The sequence below is a fragment of the Hyperolius riggenbachi genome, chromosome 6, assembly GCF_040937935.1.
Source record: "Hyperolius riggenbachi isolate aHypRig1 chromosome 6, aHypRig1.pri, whole genome shotgun sequence".
Classification (NCBI taxonomy): Eukaryota; Metazoa; Chordata; class Amphibia; order Anura; family Hyperoliidae; genus Hyperolius; species Hyperolius riggenbachi.
The window spans coordinates 226,780,711-226,799,861 of NC_090651.1; the positions used below are offsets into that span (position 1 = coordinate 226,780,711).

The window sequence follows — 19,151 nt, forward strand, 5'->3', positions numbered from 1 at the left end:
ACAGCTAGTTCACAGTGCTCAGTTGCGTTGCAGAATAATTCTGCATGTCAACTCACTGCCCATACAATTCTATGAGGCTGCTCACAGTACTGCATTGGAGCTGATTGCATTATTGTTACTTGCTGCGTGCAGGCTTTGTATTAAATGTCCAGTTTCCATTGCAGTTCACACTCATAAGCTTTCAGCAAGCAAATTGCCTTGTGCTGCAGCAAAATATTTTAAATTTGACCAATTAGTCCAGAACACCTGTTGCCTTTCCTGCACCTAGTCTTTATATTTTCACTCATAGCTGAGTTGCTTGTCCATGTTTTCACAATGGAGGTATGGGTTTTTGGCCGCTATTCTTCCATGAAAACTCTCTGGCCAGGCTTCTCTGAATAGAAGATGGGTGTTCATGGGTCCCACAGTTTTTTTTTTTTTTTTGTGAGTTCTGTGCTACTGGAAGTCTATCAGTTACAAAGGGAAGTAAGCATGATGTGTCTTTCATCGATGTTTCCTAGGCCCCCACCGCATCTACAATCCTCAACTCTGAGTGTTTCTTTGTGCTTCTTCAATAGAGTTTGAACAGCACGTTTTGAAACCTCAGTTTGTCTATGTCTGTTTTAAAATCTTTGCCTGCAGGGGACCTTGCTGTTGTAATATAACCACCTTGAGTCTTGTTGCTGTGGTCAGTCTTGCCATGGTGAATGACCTATCACATGAAACTGTCTTCCACAATGTCACCTTGGTAGCAGAGTTTGGCTGTTCCTCCTCTATCCTCTGACAGCAACCGTAAAGATTAGTGGGCATTGCGTAGCGTGCATAATGCATGTTACAGAAATAGGATAACACACCTTATCCACATAATGTATACATTACGGCTGTAGTGCTTGTTTTTTATACCAATAAGGCATGCAATAGCTGTAACATATACACAGTGTGAATAACGAGCGTTAACCGTATTTATGTAACACACGTTATACGCTTTGCATAATGCCAGCTAATGTTTAAATGTGCTAACAGCTTACAATAGAGTTTAGTGAATTAGTTTCTTTGTGAGTTATATTTTATTTTGAGATATGCATTGGGGGATGATATGACTGGCCTATCCCACTGTTGAATATGAAGGGTATGCATGCTTTAATCGTAAATACTTTACCCATTCTTAATTGCACAATCTGACACACTTTTACCACTGTGTAACATGGGAAATGGCCATAGAGGGCTGCAGCAATGAAAGTTTGGTTCGTTGAGCAGGTTAGGTGACAAGTGTCGTGGTGCGACGTATTGCTTTGCATTCCCTGTGCACTGCAACATTCACTGTGCACCTGACTTTTGTACAAATGCCGCACTGTCTTCTAAGACCTACAATCTAAATTTTACTTAATTTTGTTTTGATTTTGTTTTGCTGCTGAGTGTACTAGAGACTTGCTGAGTGCACTAGAGACTTGAGGCACTGTGCATGCGCTCCCCAGCATGCCCAACGAGGAGGTGAGCATATGTTGTCCCTGCTGTCCCAGAGTGTTGGCTTACCTCTTGTAGTTCATACAAACCAAAATTAAATATTTTGGACAAGCTTTATTATCAGCACAAAAAGACAACATGTTGTGTGGTGAAGAAAACCTGCCTCTTAAATTTGTTTTGATTTTTTTTAAAGCTGCTGTCAATTTTACTTGCTGCAAAACAAAATTAAAACATTGTTCACTGTTACTAGAGTCCAGTGCTGTGCTTCCACCTGCCTGCTCACCACTCACCCTAGTGCCCAGCATCTCCTACCTCATGTTGTGTGATTACATGCTACATGAGGAGAGCCAGCACTAGAGGGAGCAGAAAACAGATAGGATGGTAGCACAGGCACAGCACTGGACTCCAGAAGGGAGGTTAGAGCACATCTTCTGCTGCACTATACTCTGCCTTTACCCACTGGACTGGGGGAGCACAGGAGGGAGACGGGAACTGATAGTGGGACAAGGAGACAGAGGGAGACACAGAGGGATGCACAAAGAGCCGGATTATCCACAAGGTAACTTAGTTGCTTAGGGCCTGGAAAGAGTCTAGGGGCCCGGTTTATGGTAACCTCCCACAAATATTGCCAAAAAAGCTAGGTGGCCATCAAGCGTGGGCCCACCATATCTCTTTAATCAATATCTGGATGCACAGGGGAACAGAGGTGGCACAGGGGGACTGAAGGTGACAGAAAGAGGCACAAAGGGACACAGAAAGAGGCACAGGGGGGCAGAGGGACACACAGGGTGGTCAGAGGTGGCACAAGGACACAGAAGGAGGCATAAGGGGACAGAAAGAGGTACAAACACCTGTGGGTGTGTGGCTTCACCTAGGAGGTGTGACATCATTCGTGCGGGGCAGGGGTTAATCAGGGGACGGGGCTTAATCAGGGGCATGGCGCCCCCCAGGACCAATGCCACACCAGGCAGTGGCCTGTAATGCCTATGTCTAAAAACTCCCCTGCTGGTAGGACAGACTGAGAGGACTGGCAGGATGGACTAATTGGACTAGTAATCAAACTGACAAGGCTGGCAGGCAGATTAGGTAGGTTGTGAGCAGACTGACAGGTAAAAAAGCTTTTACATAGATCAGAATGGTGTGGTAGCACACCATGTCTGTAACTATGAGAAAGCAGTAATGCTTTAAAAACCCTGGTCTTCACGCCAGTCCTGTCACTCCAACCCCCGCTGCTCACACAGGAGATTTGAGGTGCTATGTATGCTCTTCCCAGAAGCACACCCAGGGTGGAGGTGAGCATACGGTGTCCCAGCCATCCTGGAAGACTTCCCAAGATGGCTCCCAGGGATGCCGCAGGACCCGAGGAGCCCATCTCTGGAATGTTTGGAGGGCGAGTGTGACAAGGGACATAAACCCCTTTCCATTTTACTTAAAGCTAAAAGTAAAATGTTTTGCTGGAGTTGTTCTTTAACCTGCATTTTGGGATTTCAGTTTTAATAATCCAATCTTGTAAATTCCTGTGGTTTCCATGCAAAAGATTTACAGAGCTTACTGGGTTCTGAGGTAAACTAAGTACATACCGGCCCTGGCTTGGCTTCTCTAAAGTGTGATAGATGTCTTCTGTCCTTCACCGAAATGTGCTTGTTTTTCAAAGCTGGCGCCGCAGCCATTAACATGATGACATTCATGCCAACCAGAATTAGTCAGGTTCCAAATGGCTGAACACTCATTTTATGATGTTTGGTTCAATGTGCTTTAACTGGCCTGCTTCAGCCATAAACGCTAAACACATAATCAATATTTATATGAGTGTCTCAGTGGTGTCGCTGTGTAGCTTCTGGTTTCTGGGTTTCATTTGAAATTTCACAGCATATTTCTAGCCAGAAAGGCATTAACAGCCCTTGATAAGGAAAAACTGGCGAGGGTAAGAGAGGTTCTAAGTTTTTAGGAAGAGTGTTAAAGGAAATATACCATTTATGCGTTAATATAAACTGAGATTTCAGGCCCTAAAAATGTCCTCTTATTTTAAATTCATATTTATATTCTGTTCAGTGCAGAACGTGCCACAGAGCACCCCCTCACACCCTCCCTGTCTGCAGCCACGCAGAGTGCAGAGTGCACAATGGACCATCTTTTACCTTTACTCTACCCCTACGCACTGGCGTGTGCACCAGGGAAAGGGTGCGTTTAATTCATAAAAGAAATTAGTGAATCAACACCAAAAATGAGGTAAAAAAGTTAAGTACATCAGACCTTAGGTTAGAAGAAAGTAAGGCAAAAGGGAAACTTAACTGAGAGGGACATGGATGTTTCCTTTTAAACATTACCAGTTGCCTTTTATGAGAATACAAGAGAATGTCGCTCACAGTAAAAGGTAACAGACCTCACGTACCAAGCAGCAATCCAATATTAACCACCTTGGCGTTTAATTGTTTTGTGGCGCTCGGCCGCGGGTGGGGTTTTTTTTCACTTTTTTTATCATGTAGCTAGCCTAGCGCTAGCTACATGATTCCCCACTCCCTGTGCTATCCCTCCCACCCCTCCGATCGCCGCCGGCGACCATACCCAACAGGAAATCCCACTCTGAACAGGATTTCCTGTTAGGGCTTCCCTCGTCACCATGGCGACGATCGGAATGACGTCATCGGCGTCATGACGTCAGGGCGAGTCCCAATCCACCCCTCAGCGCGGCCTGGCGGTGATTGGCCAGGCTGCGCAATGGGTCTGGAGGCCCTCTTTCGCAGCGCGTAGCGGCGGATCGGCGGTGAGCGGCGGCGATCGAGTAAAACATGCAGCTAGCAAAGTGCTAGCTGCGTGTTTTTAAAAAAAAAAATTGTCAAAAAAGACCCATCAGGGGCTGAGATATTCAGCCTGGCGGTACTGGACGAGCTGAGCCAAGCAATCTCACATATAAAAACGACAGCTTCCAGTGCAACACTATACATGCAGCAATCATATGTTATACAATTTTCACAGACAACTCTGGGCCTGTCATTAAACTAGTGTACATACAAACAGTGACAGTCCATGATTAGCAGATGCAACCATATATATATGTGAACATCGCTGTGAGAATTGTATAACATGGTTGCTGTGTGTATAATGTTGCACTGGAAGCTGTCACTTTTATATGTGAGGTTCCTTAATATTGCATTGCTGCTTGGCAGGCACATGAGGTCTGTTACCTTTTACTGTGAGTGCCATTCTCTTGTATTCTCATAAATGTGCATGCTATAAGAGGAGATGAGCCAGTAGTGCTGTGTGGTTGGCCCAGCGCGTAGGTGTGTATTGTGAATAATACCAGTTGCCTGGCAGTCCTGCTGATCTCTTTGGCTGCAGTAGTGGCTGAATCACACACCTGAAACAAGCATGCAGCTTATACAGTCTGACTTCAGTCAGAGCACCTGATCTGCATGCTTGGTGAGGGGCTGTGGCTAAAAGTATTAGAGACACAGGATCAGCAGGAGAGTCGGGCAACTGCTATTATTTTAAAAAAGGAAACATCCATATCCTTCTCAGTTTAGGTTCCCTTTAATTAATTGTTAACCTTATACAGTGGTTTGCAAAAGTATTCGGCCCCTTGAAGTTTTCCAGATTTTGTCATATTACTGCCACAAACATGAATCAATTTTATTGGAATTCCACGTGAAAGATCAATACAAAGTGGTGTACATGTGAGAAGTCGAACAAAAATCATATATGATTCCAAACATTTTTTACCCAAGAAAACTGCAAAGTGGGGTGTGCGTAATTATTCAGCCCCCTGAGTCAATACTTTGTAGAACCACCTTTTGCTGCAATTACAGCTGCCAGTCTTTTAGGGTATGTCTCTACCAGCTTTGCACATCTACTGAGACTGAAATCCTTGCCCATTCTTCTTTACAAAACAGCTCCAGCTCAGTCAGATTAGATGGACAGCGTTTGTGAACAGCAGTTTTCAGATCTTGCCACAGATTCTCGATTGGATTTAGATCTGGATTTTGACTGGGCCATTCTAACACATGGATATGTTTTGTTTTAAACCATTCCATTGTTGCCCTGGCTTTATGTTTAGGGTCATTGTCCTGCTGGAAGGTGAACCTCCGCCCCAGTCTCAAGTCTTTTGCAGACTCCAAGAGGTTTTCTTCCAAGATTGCTCTGTATTTGGCTCTATCCATCTTCCCATCAACTCTGACCAGCTTCCCTGTCCCTGCTGAAGAGAAGCACCCCCAGAGCATGATGCTGCCACCACCATATTTGACAGTGGGGATGGTGTGTTCAGTGTGATGTGCAGTGTTAGTTTTCTGCCACACATAGCGTTTTGTATTTTGGCCAAAAAGTTCCATATTGGTCTAATCTGACCAGAGCACCTTCTTCCACGTTTGTTGTGTCCCCCACATGGCTTGTGGCAAACTGCAAACGGGACTTCTTATGCTTTTCTGTTAACAATGGCTTTCTTCTTGCCACTCTTCCATAAAGGCCAACTTTGTGCAGTGGACAGATTCCCCCACCTGAGCTGTAGATCTCTGCAGCTCGTCCAGAGTCACCATGGGTCTCTTGACTGCATTTCTGATCAGCGCTCTCCTTGTTCAGCCTGTGAGTTTAGGTGGATGACCTTGTCTTGGTAGGTCTACAGTTGTGCCATACTCCTTCCATTTCTGAATGATCGCTTGAACAGTGCTCCGTGGGATGTTCAAGGCTTTGGAAATCTTTTTGTAGCCTAAGCCTGCTTTAAATTTCTCAATAACTTTATCCCTGACCTGTCTGGTGTGTTCTTTGGACTTCATGGTGTTGTTGCTCCCAATATTCTCTTAGACAACCTCTGAGGCCGTCACAGAGCAGCTGTATTTGTACTGACATTAGATTACACACAGGTGCACTCGATTTAGTCATTAGCACTCATCAGGCAATGTCTATGGGCAACTGACTGCACTCAGGCCAAAGGGGGCTGAATAATTATGCACACGCCACTATGCAGTTATTTATTTGTAAAAAATGTTTGGAATCATGTATGATTTTTGTTCCACTTCTCACATGTACACCACTTTGTGTTGGTCTTTCATGTGGAATTCCAATAAAATTGATGCATGTTTGTGACAGTAATATGACAAAATGTGGAAAACTTCAAGGGGGCCAAATACTTTTGCAAACCACTGTATATAAAATACATTTCAGCACTTCAATTCAAAGCAGAAATGCATCAAAAGAAGTTGTTCCTGATTAAAGCGAACCTGAACTCAGAATTTCCTCTCTGCTCTAAAAGATAAGCAACAGCATAATAACCTTTAAATAAATACTTTTTTTGTTACAGTTGATACAAATCCTAAAATAAATTTGCAGTGTATCTACAGTACTTCCTGCTTTCATGGAAGCAGACATATTGTTAACAGCCTGTATTTACCAATTAGCTCTCTGCCGTGGCAGGCAGATAAAATTACAACTTGTGCTTACTGCCAGATGAGGGGGAATTAGACAGGCTAAACTCTCTAAATACATACAGGGTGCATTTCTCTATGCTTTCCTTCTGTCCTGTGCAAGAGTTCAGGTTCACTTTAACTTGACTTTGATATTATCTTTCTCGTCTTATTTTTAACACTCCTTTGCTTGTTGGGTGCTGAAAAGTTTTTCTCTAGATTGGTGAAAAACACACAAGGGTTTGTATGCACTAAACTAGGTGAAGCAGAATAACCTGCGTAAAATCTTACTATATGATGAGTAGAGCAGAATGCAATATATTACATACAATGCATTACGCTTTACTTATCTCGCAAGACTTTATGCATGTAATTGTGCTTAAAGAGGAGCTGTCAGCCATGCTATCTCAGAAAAAAACACATATAAGTAGATAAATACTTGCTCTACTTACATAACATATGTATTTCACTGTCCACATTTTGATTTTAGTGATTTTACTATAGTACAAAAAGGGAAAATCCTTCTTAGGCTTTTCCATTTTGACTGTGTCTATCTTGAAGCTAATCCTGAATCCTGACATCATTTCCTCCCTTACTCTGTGTATCATTGCCTGCTCACCTCCCAGTCTTCAGACACTCCCACTCAGTTCCGCAGTAGAAAGTGCATTGTCTCAGCACGATAAATATTGGCCAATCAGAGAGGAACAGAGTTCTGGGAGGGGAAAATGTCTGAGGGGAAAGTAAAGAAGAAAAAAAGAAAACACAACATGCCCTGCAACCTCCTTTGTGTGGGCCGATGTATCAAATAAGAGTCAGGGAAACTGGGGAATGATGTTTTATGGAGAAGAAAAATAAGAGTGATTTTTAACTTTTGGATTGCCTGGTTAGCATCCTTATTACTTGTTTAACAGATAAAAATGAAGAATTGATTTTTCATTCTATGCCTGACGGTTAACGCAGTTTAGTGCATACACCCCAAGGAGAGGTGGTTTGTGAGAAAAGTTTACTGAATCAGTCTTCATTCCTACATCTTTGCAGTTTTATGAGAAATGTGGCCATCCTTTGATTCTGCAGCGCATCATCTTCCATAATGGATACCAGTCAGAATATTGCATTGAGCGGCATTACGCGACCAGATTTGTTCTTGCTAATTTCCCTGTATAAATTAGACGAACTCTAGGAGAAAATGCTGCTCTCTCTCCTCTGAGTTTGGAGTTCTTTGAAAAGAAATGTTCAGAGTCTCACATAATCCTCCACATAGATCACCGTGTGACACAGAATGGCGGATATTTCCCTCAGGATCCTATCTCTGTGATTGAAAATGTCATTGCAAAATTAAATTGATATATCAAGTCATAACAGTAACACTTTTTTACAACTCTGTTATTTTCCCAGCGACAGCTGAGAAAATGGCGCTGAGAAGGAAAAATAGTGGAAAAGCATTCATATACTTCAATTAAAAGAGAATCCCATGCTATTAAAGAGAGACAATATGAGGCAGAAAACATTGTGGCAATAATGTGTCCACACATCATTGACGATAATCAATAAGATCACAGAACAAAGGACTCTATTGTCTTCCCTCAATAAAATGTGAGCAGTATTGTATTCCTTTTTTCGCCACTGTGTGTTGTGCTAAACACAAAGGGACTTTTTACTTAAAGCTCCAGAGGCAAAACTCAATATAGCATCTAATGGCTTAGTAGGCAGTGTGCTTAGATGTTACAATTGTTTCACAGCTAAAACTTTTTTCTTTTTTTTTTAGAAAAAAGGTTTGGTCACATGACTTCATGCATCACAAGAGAAGGAATTTAACAGCAGACTTTGTTTCAGCCTGAAGCTCTGGAGGTCAGTGTTACTTGGAATGGAGGCTGAAGGATCATTGACTAGGTGCTTTCAAAATGAATGATTTGTCAACCACTAATAAAAACGCTTATACACAGTCCCTAAGGTACCCTTTTACGCTTGCAGGTGAAACCTGTGTTGGGATACCCTATTTTACCGCAAGGGGCTGCAAAAGCAATGAAAGTCTATGGAAATTTTCACAATTATTGCAGTCGGTTGCAATGCACCGGAAGTATCTGAACTGTTGCAAGGCCTGCAGTGGGTTACCGCAAGTACCATGCCTAACACGCAGTGCGTGGGGTTATGCAAATTCATAGGCGACGCATATAGTGTAAATGACGGAGTGCAGTGTGATGCAGCGCAGATGCACGTACCAATGGGAATCCCAGTGATGTACGTCCTGTCTAGTAGAGAGTATGTCACTGAACGGGCAGCTGTGCTATGCATATGACTCTGTCGGTTATATGATTGACAGTTTTTTGCATTGCACTGTGACAAGAGCATCGCACCGCATCACTATGCAAAAAATAAGTGTAAAACCTGCCTAAAAACAAGCCCTGCCACTGTATGTGCATTGAGTCTATGTGCGTGAGAGGGAAAATCTGCCATATGCATTACTCACCCTCCTTTGATTAGGTTTACTTTAACACTTTAAAAAAATAAAGTTTGCAAATCATTTAAGACCGTTCTGAATATCCTGATGACATCATCATTCTCGCCTCAGTGTGCTATCTAATAAAAATCACTATTTGTGGTAGTGAGGGAAGGTGTCTGTCACTACTTGGATCACTGCTTCGGAAGTTATCTTCCTAAAGGTAGCCATACATCTAGCGATGATGGGCAGATTCAACCAAGAGACAAATCTCTCTCTGATCGAATCTGATTAGAGAAAGAAATCTGTCGACTGCCCATACACCGCAGGCCAATTCCTGATCAAGTTAATGCTGAAATCGATCCGGAATCGGCCCTGTGATGAAGCATCCACCGCCTCGCTAGCCCGACACTGTTCCCCTTGTGTGTAATGTGCCCCCCCAACCCCGTCCAGTGCACTATACATTAGCTGTCCATAGCCGCCGCTTGATCGCTGCTACACCCACCCAATGGGTCTCAAAGTCCAGGTTTCGTCACTCGTCCTGATGTTGCTCGCCATTACTGCCGCGCATGCGACGAATTCGCCCCAAAATTTGTCACATGTCGACCGGGCGTGCACTTGGCAGCACCGATTTTCATCCAATTCGATTATAATATTAGAATCGGATGTTAGATCGGCCGCCAAGTCGCCTGATGTATGGTGACTTGGAGTGTTGGGGATTACCTGCCTGTAACTATTATGGCGGATTATGTGTCTTTAAATGGTCACTGTAGCAAAAGTAGGAGGCTGCCATATTTATTTATTTTCTTTTGAAAAATGCCAATTTTCTGGAAGTTTTGCTGATGATTCTTTTGACTGCCCTCAGTTGCGTCCGAATCACACACCAGAAATAAGCAAGCAGCTAATATGGCCAATTCCATATTATTACGCTGCCGGGTAGGGCGAGCTGAATGATGGCTCATCCTGCTGCCACTGAAATTTTCGGCTGTGTCTATTCCCCCTCCAAGTCATAGCAACTCGGGGAAAACTTAATTCAGGGTCAGGCTATTGCCGTCACCTGAATTACCGGTACGCAGAGGCAGACCATAGCATTGCAGCTATAGCCATGCTTATACCAGGCGCTACGCTGCGCACAGCACCAAGTTGAGGTGCTTCGATTACAGCACCTGATGTTAAAACTTGTTCTGGGTTAGTGGCTGAAAGTATTAGAGATACAGGTTGGTAATAGCTGCATATCATTCATATCTGCCTAATATTGATATTATTTGCATGTTATTGCTATTTGCCTGCTGTTGGCATTACGCACATAGCATTGGAATGTTGTTGGTAATATCTGCACATCATTAATATCTGTCTGTTTAGTATTATCCGGATATCTTTGCGGTCCATATAATATAATAAATATATTTACAGTATAATATAAATAATATATAATACTTTTTTTTTTTTACTACACACTGCTTGATTTATTATCATTTAGTATTTACATAGCACTGACATCTTCTGCAGCGCTTTTACAGAGTATATGATCTTGTCACTAAATGTCCCTCAAAGAGGGCTCACAACCTAATCAAAGAGGGCTCACAATCTAATCCCTACCATAGTCATATGTCCATCGTAGTATAGGTTCAATATGAAGGGTGGGGGGGGGGAACTAATTAACTTATCTATATGTTTTGGTGATTATAAACTACTTTTCAATATTAAAGGGGTCCCAGATGTCCGTCCCCTCCCAGGAAAATAGGTATACCCATGTAGTGTTGAAATTACAGTATTCATAAACTTTATTAAAAAGAAAAAAATACTCCTGTATTTTTTTGTATTTCATCTGTCTTCTTTTATTTCTTCATTCTTCCTTTTCCTCCTCCTAAGCGTAATTCTCATTGGTCCACCTTGTTGTCCAATAGGGGGCCCTGGCGGGCGCTATGAGGATTCTTTTACTGGGACTCACTCAGAAGCAGAAAAAAGTGGAGAAGAGTGGCGGGTCATTGCAGAATGACAGGGAGCCAGGAGACGTTGGGTAAGTACTGGGGACCATTCTTCCCGTAGCGGTGGACAGCAGGTGACAGTGACGGATCTCCAAGGGGAGTGAGGCAGCGGTACTGTGGTGCTGAAAGAAAAGGTTCAGGGAGGGTGGAGGAAAAATAAAAATCAATTTCCACTTACCTGGGGCTTCCTCCAGCCCGTGGCAGGCAGGAGGTGCCCTCGCCGCCGCTCCGCAGGCTCCCGGTGGTCTCCGGTGGCCGACCCGACCTGGCCAGGCCGGCTGCCAGGTCGGGCTCTTCTGCGCTCCAAGTCCTGGTACTTCTGCGTCCCACGCCGGCGCGCTGACGTCATCGGACGTCCGCCGGGCTGTACTGCGCATGCGCAGAACTACTGCGCATGCGCAGTACAGCCCGGCGGACGTCCGATGACGTCAGAGCGCCGGCGTGGGACGCAGAAGTACCAGGACTTGGAGCGCAGAAGAGCCCGACCTGGCAGCCGGCCTGGCCAGGTCGGGTCGGCCACCGGAGACCACCGGGAGCCTGCGGAGCGGCGGCGAGGGCACCTCCTGCCTGCCACGGGCTGGAGGAAGCCCCAGGTAAGTGGAAATTGATTTTTATTTTTTCTCCACCCTCCCTGAACCTTCCCTTGAAGGACAGATCCATGGCACAAAACCTTGTTCTCCATCACCTGGCACATAGGAGCAACGCTCAGGCAATTATTAGTATTTGCCTGAGTAATGCTCTTTTTACTTGGCCATTGGTTGAATGAAACCGCCAGTTGGATTTGCTGGTAATCCTCATACAATGTCAGGTGATAAATAGCTTGAATGCTGCAAGCAACTTATCACCAGGAAAAGAAAATGGCCCTGTGAGAGAGAAGAAACTATAAGGCCATTAGGTCACTGGAGGAGCAGAGAGGGCAGTTAAGGTTTTCTCTTATGTATAAAATTAGAAATATGGAAGGGAGCTGTGAAGTGGTTTAAGATTAAAGCACAATAGCTCAAGTTTCAGTCTGTAGTGTATTGAAAGCCAGAGCAGAAGATTTGCAAAGGTCACAGGCTTTTATAAACACAACAGAAATGTGACTCATTTGTTTTATTTATACCCATTTACAGAAAAGAAAAATGAACATTAGCTTAGAAAGACTCAGGGGTCTTAGTCTACAGAGAAACCTCTGAAGCTTTTTCTCAAGGCACAGATATAAATGCTCTGTATCAATTTCTCTCACGTGTATCAGCGCCGTAATCAGGATCAGCTTAGACTCTAAACAACTTACCAGCATCCGGTTCCCCATCATTAATCAGGGAAAGCATTGTTTTTCAGCAAATTACCAAGATCCATTTTGTTTCCTCCGCAGCGCCAGGCTAGATAGCGCTCACATGTCACAATAAAATGACTATAAAAATGACAGGGAAGCATCAGATATGATAGTGTTCAGCAGAGAGCTTTATAGACTTGTCATCGTCCATCATGATTAAGGAATAAAGAAAATAAAGTGTTATAGCTATCCTTTTTTACTGTACCCTTATTACTTACAGACTAGCTGCTCCAGCTTCAGAGACAGACCCAGGTTTAGAAATGTGTCCATCGAAATGTCTGATTTTGACTACTATTCACATTTCAGAATGCAAGTTATTGTGAAGTTCAACCTCAGCTGTAGGGGGAAAATCAATAATATAGAAAGATATAAATATGATTTTTGTTTTTTGAATGATCCTGTAACGAATGGTGAAGCACAGAGAGGATCTGATTACCGGTGATCTGCAGTATCCACTGGGAATACAGATGTATACCAGATTATAAGTGATCTGCAGTATCACCGATAATCCGATATACCAGCTAACCTCTGTTCACCTAAGTAGAGTGTAGTGTTTTGGTGTAACAGTAACACTTAGAGGTCTGGGCCTCAGTACAGTGAGGAGTACTGCACGGCTCCCTTCCCGAAGACCTGAACTCTCCAGGCGGGAGGAGTCAGTCTGAGAGTAGGAAGGTTAGTCTGAAAGTGACACTCAGGAGGAAGTGTCACAAACAGGACGGGGAACCGCCTCCAATAGTAAGGTCGGTTCTCGAAGGTCGGACAAGCCAGGTCGTAAACACACGGACAGATAAGGTACAGATACAGAAGGCAGAGGCGGAGTCTAGTACAGGCAAGGTTCGGCAACAGGGTATCAGAAATATCGAGGTACAAGATCAGGAGGCAGAAGCAGAGTCTAAGGACAAGCGGGGTTTGGCAACAGAGTATCAGAATGGCAAGGTACAAGATCAGAGTTCAGGAGGATAGTCAGGCAGGCAAAGGGTCATAACAGATAATCACAATCAAACTAGTACTTTAAGCTATCAAGAGAATCTAGCTAAGTGTAGGATTACAGCTCCAGCTGGTCCCGGCACACTTAAGGATCTGACTACAGGTCTGAGTGCTCCCACGTATGTGTTCGCAACGCCAGACAAAGAGCAACTGAACAGCCAGCAGTATATATACAAACACATATTCCAGCACCTCCCTAAGTGCTGAACCAATGAAATGGAGCGGAGCTGTCAGCTGACCACCCTGGTCAGCTGACCCCCTTCTGGCTGCCATAAAGTCCCTGCCTCTGCGCGCACACGCGCGTGACTCTGAACCTAGAGGGACTACGAGTCCCAGCCACCTCACTGTGCGGCAATTCCTTCCGGTGCCCCATGCGCGGGGTTGGCCGCACCGCTAGCCGTATGGGAGGCGGCCTCCCCGCGCTGGGACACAGTGACGATAGGGTCATGTGCACTAACCGCCGCGTCAGACGCGGCGGTTTCTCCGCGTTCCGCCATGCCTTTTATGGGAGCAGCCGCCTCACGCTGAGCAGAGGCGGCTGCTCCTCCGCGCCTCCTTACAGTCCCAGCCACCTCACTGTGCGGCAATCCCTCCGGTGCCCCATGCGCGGGGTTGGCCGCACCACTAGCCGTACGGGAGGTGGCCTCCCCGCGCTGGGACACAGTGACGATAGGGTCATGTGCACTAACCGCCGCGTCAGACGCGGCGTTTTCTCTGCGTTCCGCCATGCCTTTTGTGGGAGCAGCCGCCTCACGCTGAGCAGAGGCGGCTGCTCTTCCGCGCCTCCTTACAGTACCAAACCCCCCCCCCCCCCCGAGGAGTGGACTCCGGACAACTCCTACCAGGTTTCTGTAATGTTGTGGTGTTTGGTGTATACACTTCAGAGTTTTCTGATTATTAGTGATCCGCAGTATCACTAGTAATACAGATATATTTGATTATATGGTGATCTGCGGCATCACCAATAATACAAATATTTATGCGTACTCTGGAAAACAAGGTACAGATAACTTGTGGAAAACCCACCACACTGACGTTAACTCAGAGGGATGGAGACCTCTGGAAGGAAGGGCAGTGTGTGCGATTCTGCGACTAGGATAAGAACGCAGAATTGCGTTCCTCAACAGTAATGATATGCTGAGGAGTTACTGAGTTCCCCGCAAGAAGAACTCAGCAGAGTTAACCCTTTAGTGGAAAACCCACTAAAGGGGGCAAAGTCAAACGGAAAAACGGTTCGGTATCAGAACTGGCAAAGAAGTACCGAATCGACAGACAGAAATCAAGATCAGAGGTCAAGCCAAGGTCAGCAACGGGAAATCAGATGAGCAGAGGTACAGAATCGAGAAACACAAGGGTAGTCAGAAGCCAAGCCAATAGTCAGTAACGGTACGGGCTGGCGAAGTACAAAATCAGGAGACAAGAGGATAAAGAGGTAACAGGCAAAAGGTCATACACAATATAATGCAATAGTACTTTAGGCTATCAACAGAATCTGGCTAAGTGTGGATCCCCAGCTCCAGCTGGTTCTAGCACACTTTGGGATCTGACTAGGGTCTGAGTGCTAACACACAAGTATTCGCTGACTGCAGACAACTTGCAACTGACAGAATGCCTGCTTTTATACTGTGCTGGACTCAAACAGCCCGCTCAGCCATTCAACCAATCACAACGTGGCTCAAGGACCTTGCAGTACAGCTCAAGGACCTTGCTGAGGTCAGCTGACCAGCTGGTCAGCTGACTCTCTTTCTAAGAGTATAAAAGGCTCTACTGCACACGCGCGCGGCCCCTACGGGGTCCAGACTGTCATGAGAGGTGTCTCGGCGAGCAGCATGCCATGAGGCCTGTGAAGGTGTTCCAGGAGTGCAGCCTCGACGTGGAGTACGCTGAGAGGTCTGCGACTGAACGGTGGATCGTGCTACCGCTGCGGACGTGGACGTTTCTCCGCGTTCCGCATGCGGCCATGCGGGCGGTTGCGCTGCTGATGCGGACACACGTCCGCGTTCAGCCTGCTGTTGCCTCATTACAGTACCCCCCCTTTCAGGCATGACCTCCGGGCATGCCTCACCCGGTTTCCCAGGATACAACTCATGAAATCTCCTCCTTTTCTCCTCAGCATGAAGATCTCGAAGGGGAACCCATGACCTCTCTTCTGGCCCGTACCCCTTCCAGTGCACCAGATACTGGAGCTTGTTGCGTGAGAAACGGGAATCTAAAATGTCCTGGACTTCATATTCCAATTCCCCATCCACTACCACAGGAGCAGGGGGAGTAGAATCTACCCTTACCGCAGGCTTCAATAAAGAAACATGATAAGTCCTGCCACATCTCATATTAGTAGGTAATTTTACCTTGTAAGTGACCTCATTGATCTTACTCTCTATAGGGAAAGGCCCGATAAAGCGAGGACCTAATTTTGCTGATGGTTGCCTGAGAGGAATGTGTCTAGTAGAGACCCAAACATAATCCCCTGGAATAAAGTTCCACTCCGTGGAACGTCTTCTATCAGCAAATTTCTTTTGAACAGAAAAAGCTTTGTCCAAATTATCTCTGACCTTCCCCCAGATCTCTCTGAAAGTCCCCTGCCATTCCTGGAGAGCTGGAAGAGGTGACTCCTTGACTGGAAGTGACGTAAACTTGGGACACTTCCCATTGACAATCTGAAAGGGAGAATAACCAGAGGATGCGTTTTTCAAGTTATTGTGGGCAAATTCAGCAAATGGGAGGAATCTTGTCCAGAGATGTTGTGCGTCTGCTATGTAACATCTAAGAAACTGCTCCATGGACTGATTGATCCTCTCTGTCTGCCCATTAGTCTGGGGATGGTAACCTGAAGAGAATGATAAAGAAATCCCCAGATCTTTACAAAAGGCCCTCTAGAACTTTGACACAAATTGTACCCCCCTATCAGATACAATATCCACCGGAATTCCATGTAACTTAAAGATGTTATTAATAAATAAATCTGCCAATTTACGGGCAGATGGAAACCCAGACAGAGCAACGAAATGTGCCATTTTACTAAATCTGTCCGTAACAACCCAGATGACAGTGTTACCTTCAGATTCAGGCAGCTCCCCCACAAAATCCATGGAAATGTGGGACCATGGAACCTGTGGAGAAGGCAGGGGCTGAAGAGAGCCTGCTGGAGCTTTTCTGGAGGACTTACTCCTGGCACAGACAGAGCAGGACTTAACAAATTCCTCACAATCAGACATGTAAGAAGGCCACCAGACTGCCCTATTCAAGAGTTCCTGGGTTCTGGCAATACCTGGATGTCCCACATTCTTATGTTCATGAAACATCTGGAGCACCCGTTCCCGAAAACGAATAGGGACGTACAGAAGTCCCTCAGGTTTTCCATTGGGAACATTGGACTGGCATGCAATAAGCGATTTTGACAAGTCTTCGGAGATCTCAGTGGCTGCCAGAAAATACCTCTCAGGTAGAATATTGACAGGAGTGGCTGGTGGGGCAGATTCAGATTCAAAACACCTGGATAAGGCGTCAGCCTTAACATTCTTATCCCCAGGCTTATAGGTTATGATAAAATCAAACCGGGAAAAAAAAAGTGCCCATCTCGCCTGCCTGGGTGTTAACCTCTTGGCCTTCTCAATGTATTCGAGGTTCTTATGGTCAGTATAAACAGTAAAGGGAAATTCTGCCCCCTCTAACCAATGACGCCACTCCTCTAGAGCTAACTTAACAGCCAACAATTCCCGGTTCCCCACATCATAATTCCTCTCTGCCGGTGCAAACTTTCTTGAAAAAAATGCACAAGGATGAACCTTATTATCAGGTCCAAAAGCTTGCGAGAGGACTGCCCCAACCCCAACCTCCGATGCATCTACCTCTACTATGAAGGGGCGGGTGACGGCAACATGACGCAATATGGGGGCGGAACAAAAAGATTTTTTTAATGATTGAAAGGCCTCAATGGCTTCTGGTGACCAGTTAGTCGCATCAGCGCCTTTCTTGGTCAACTGGGTCATGGGGGCAACAACTGAAGAGTACCCCCTAATAAACCGCCTATAATAGTTAGCAAAGCCTAAAAATCTCTGCAGGGCTTTGAGGCCTGAAGGTTGCGGCCAATCCAACACTGCTGAGACTTTGCTTGGATCCATTGCCAGTCCAGAGGTGGATATAATATACCCTAAAAATGCCACCTCTTTCACCTCGAAGAGGCATTTCTCCAGCTTAGCATATAACTGGTTCTCCCTGAGCTTCTGTAACACAAATTTTACATGCTTCCTGTGTTCCTGTAAATTTTTTGAAAAAATTAAAATATCATCAAGATAGACCACTGTAAACCTGCCAGACACATCTCTGAAAATATCGTTTACAAACTCCTGAAAGACAGCTGGGGCATTGCACAATCCAAAGGGCATAACTAAATACTCATAGTGACCGTCAGGAGTGTTAAATGCGGTCTTCCACTCGTCGCCCTCTCTGATCCGAATAAGATTGTATGCCCCCCTCAAGTCTAACTTTGAAAAAACACAGGCCTCAGTAATCTGAGTAAACAGGTCATCAATGAGTGGAAGAGGGTATCGATTTTTTATGGTGATTTTGTTTAGCTGCCTGTAGTCTATGCAGGGGCGAAGACCACCATCCTTCTTTTTAACAAAAAAGAAACCTGCACCAGCAGGAGACTTGGAGGCACGGATAAATCCCTTCTCCAAGTTCTCCTTGATGTAATCTTTCATTGCCACCTTTTCAGGGCTGGAGAGGTTGTACAAACGACCCCTAGGAGGCAGTGTACCCGGTCTCAATTCAATGGGGCAGTCATAGGGTCTATGTGGAGGCAACCTGTCAGCAGATCGAGGACAAAATACGTCAGAAAAATCAGTGTACTGAGGTGGGACCCCCTGGACCTGGACCTCTGAAGCACACACAGAAATGGATTTAAGACAATTCTCCTGACAATAGGAGGACCAGGCAGATAATTGGCCCTCTTTCCAGTCTATTTGAGGGGAATGCTTCTTCAACCATGGTAGCCCCAATATGACGGATGAGGTGGCCATCTTTAAAACATAGAACTGGATGACCTCAGTGTGCAATACTCCAACCTGAAGTGTGAGCGGCGGAGTTTGACAAAGAGGTGTCTTGTTCTGTAAAGGAGAGTCATCGATTGCTGTAACATAAATGTGTCTTTGTATGGGAAGAATGGGAATGTTAAAGTTTAAAGCCAGGTCTCTGTCAATGAAGTTGGCAGCTGACCCAGAGTCAACAAATGCAGAGGTTAGGAAGTCACTGTTCTCCCAATGAAGAGAACAGGGCAGCAAGATTTTATTCTGACATGGAGGTAGAACTGGCTCGCTTAGGGTGGTACCTCCAACCATCCCTAAGCGGACAAGTTTTCCGCCTTCTTACTGCAGTTCTGCACTCGATGACCCTTTTCCCCACAATATAGACACAGACCCTCCTTCCTTCTCCTAGCTTTCTCAGCGACTGAGAGTCGTCCGTGCCCCAACTGCATTGGCTCCTCCTCTGGAACCTCAGGGGAACCAACAGTAGAGGGCGCTCTAACTAGCACAGATGACCTGCCCTTTTTATGATAGCGAATGCGTCTATCGATCTTAACCGATAAG

General features: G+C 45.3%; 1 long non-coding RNA gene across 1 annotated transcript in view; it reads left to right on the forward strand.

Annotated features, from left to right (window-relative positions):
• Window positions 1-19,151, forward strand: part of LOC137521360 (uncharacterized) — a 284,522-nt gene that overhangs the window by 2,778 nt on the left and 262,593 nt on the right. The window contains exons 2-3 of the long non-coding RNA XR_011022108.1: window positions 8,602-8,684; window positions 11,181-11,293. This is a non-coding gene — a long non-coding RNA (uncharacterized lncRNA). The remainder of the gene's footprint in view (window positions 1-8,601; window positions 8,685-11,180; window positions 11,294-19,151) is intronic.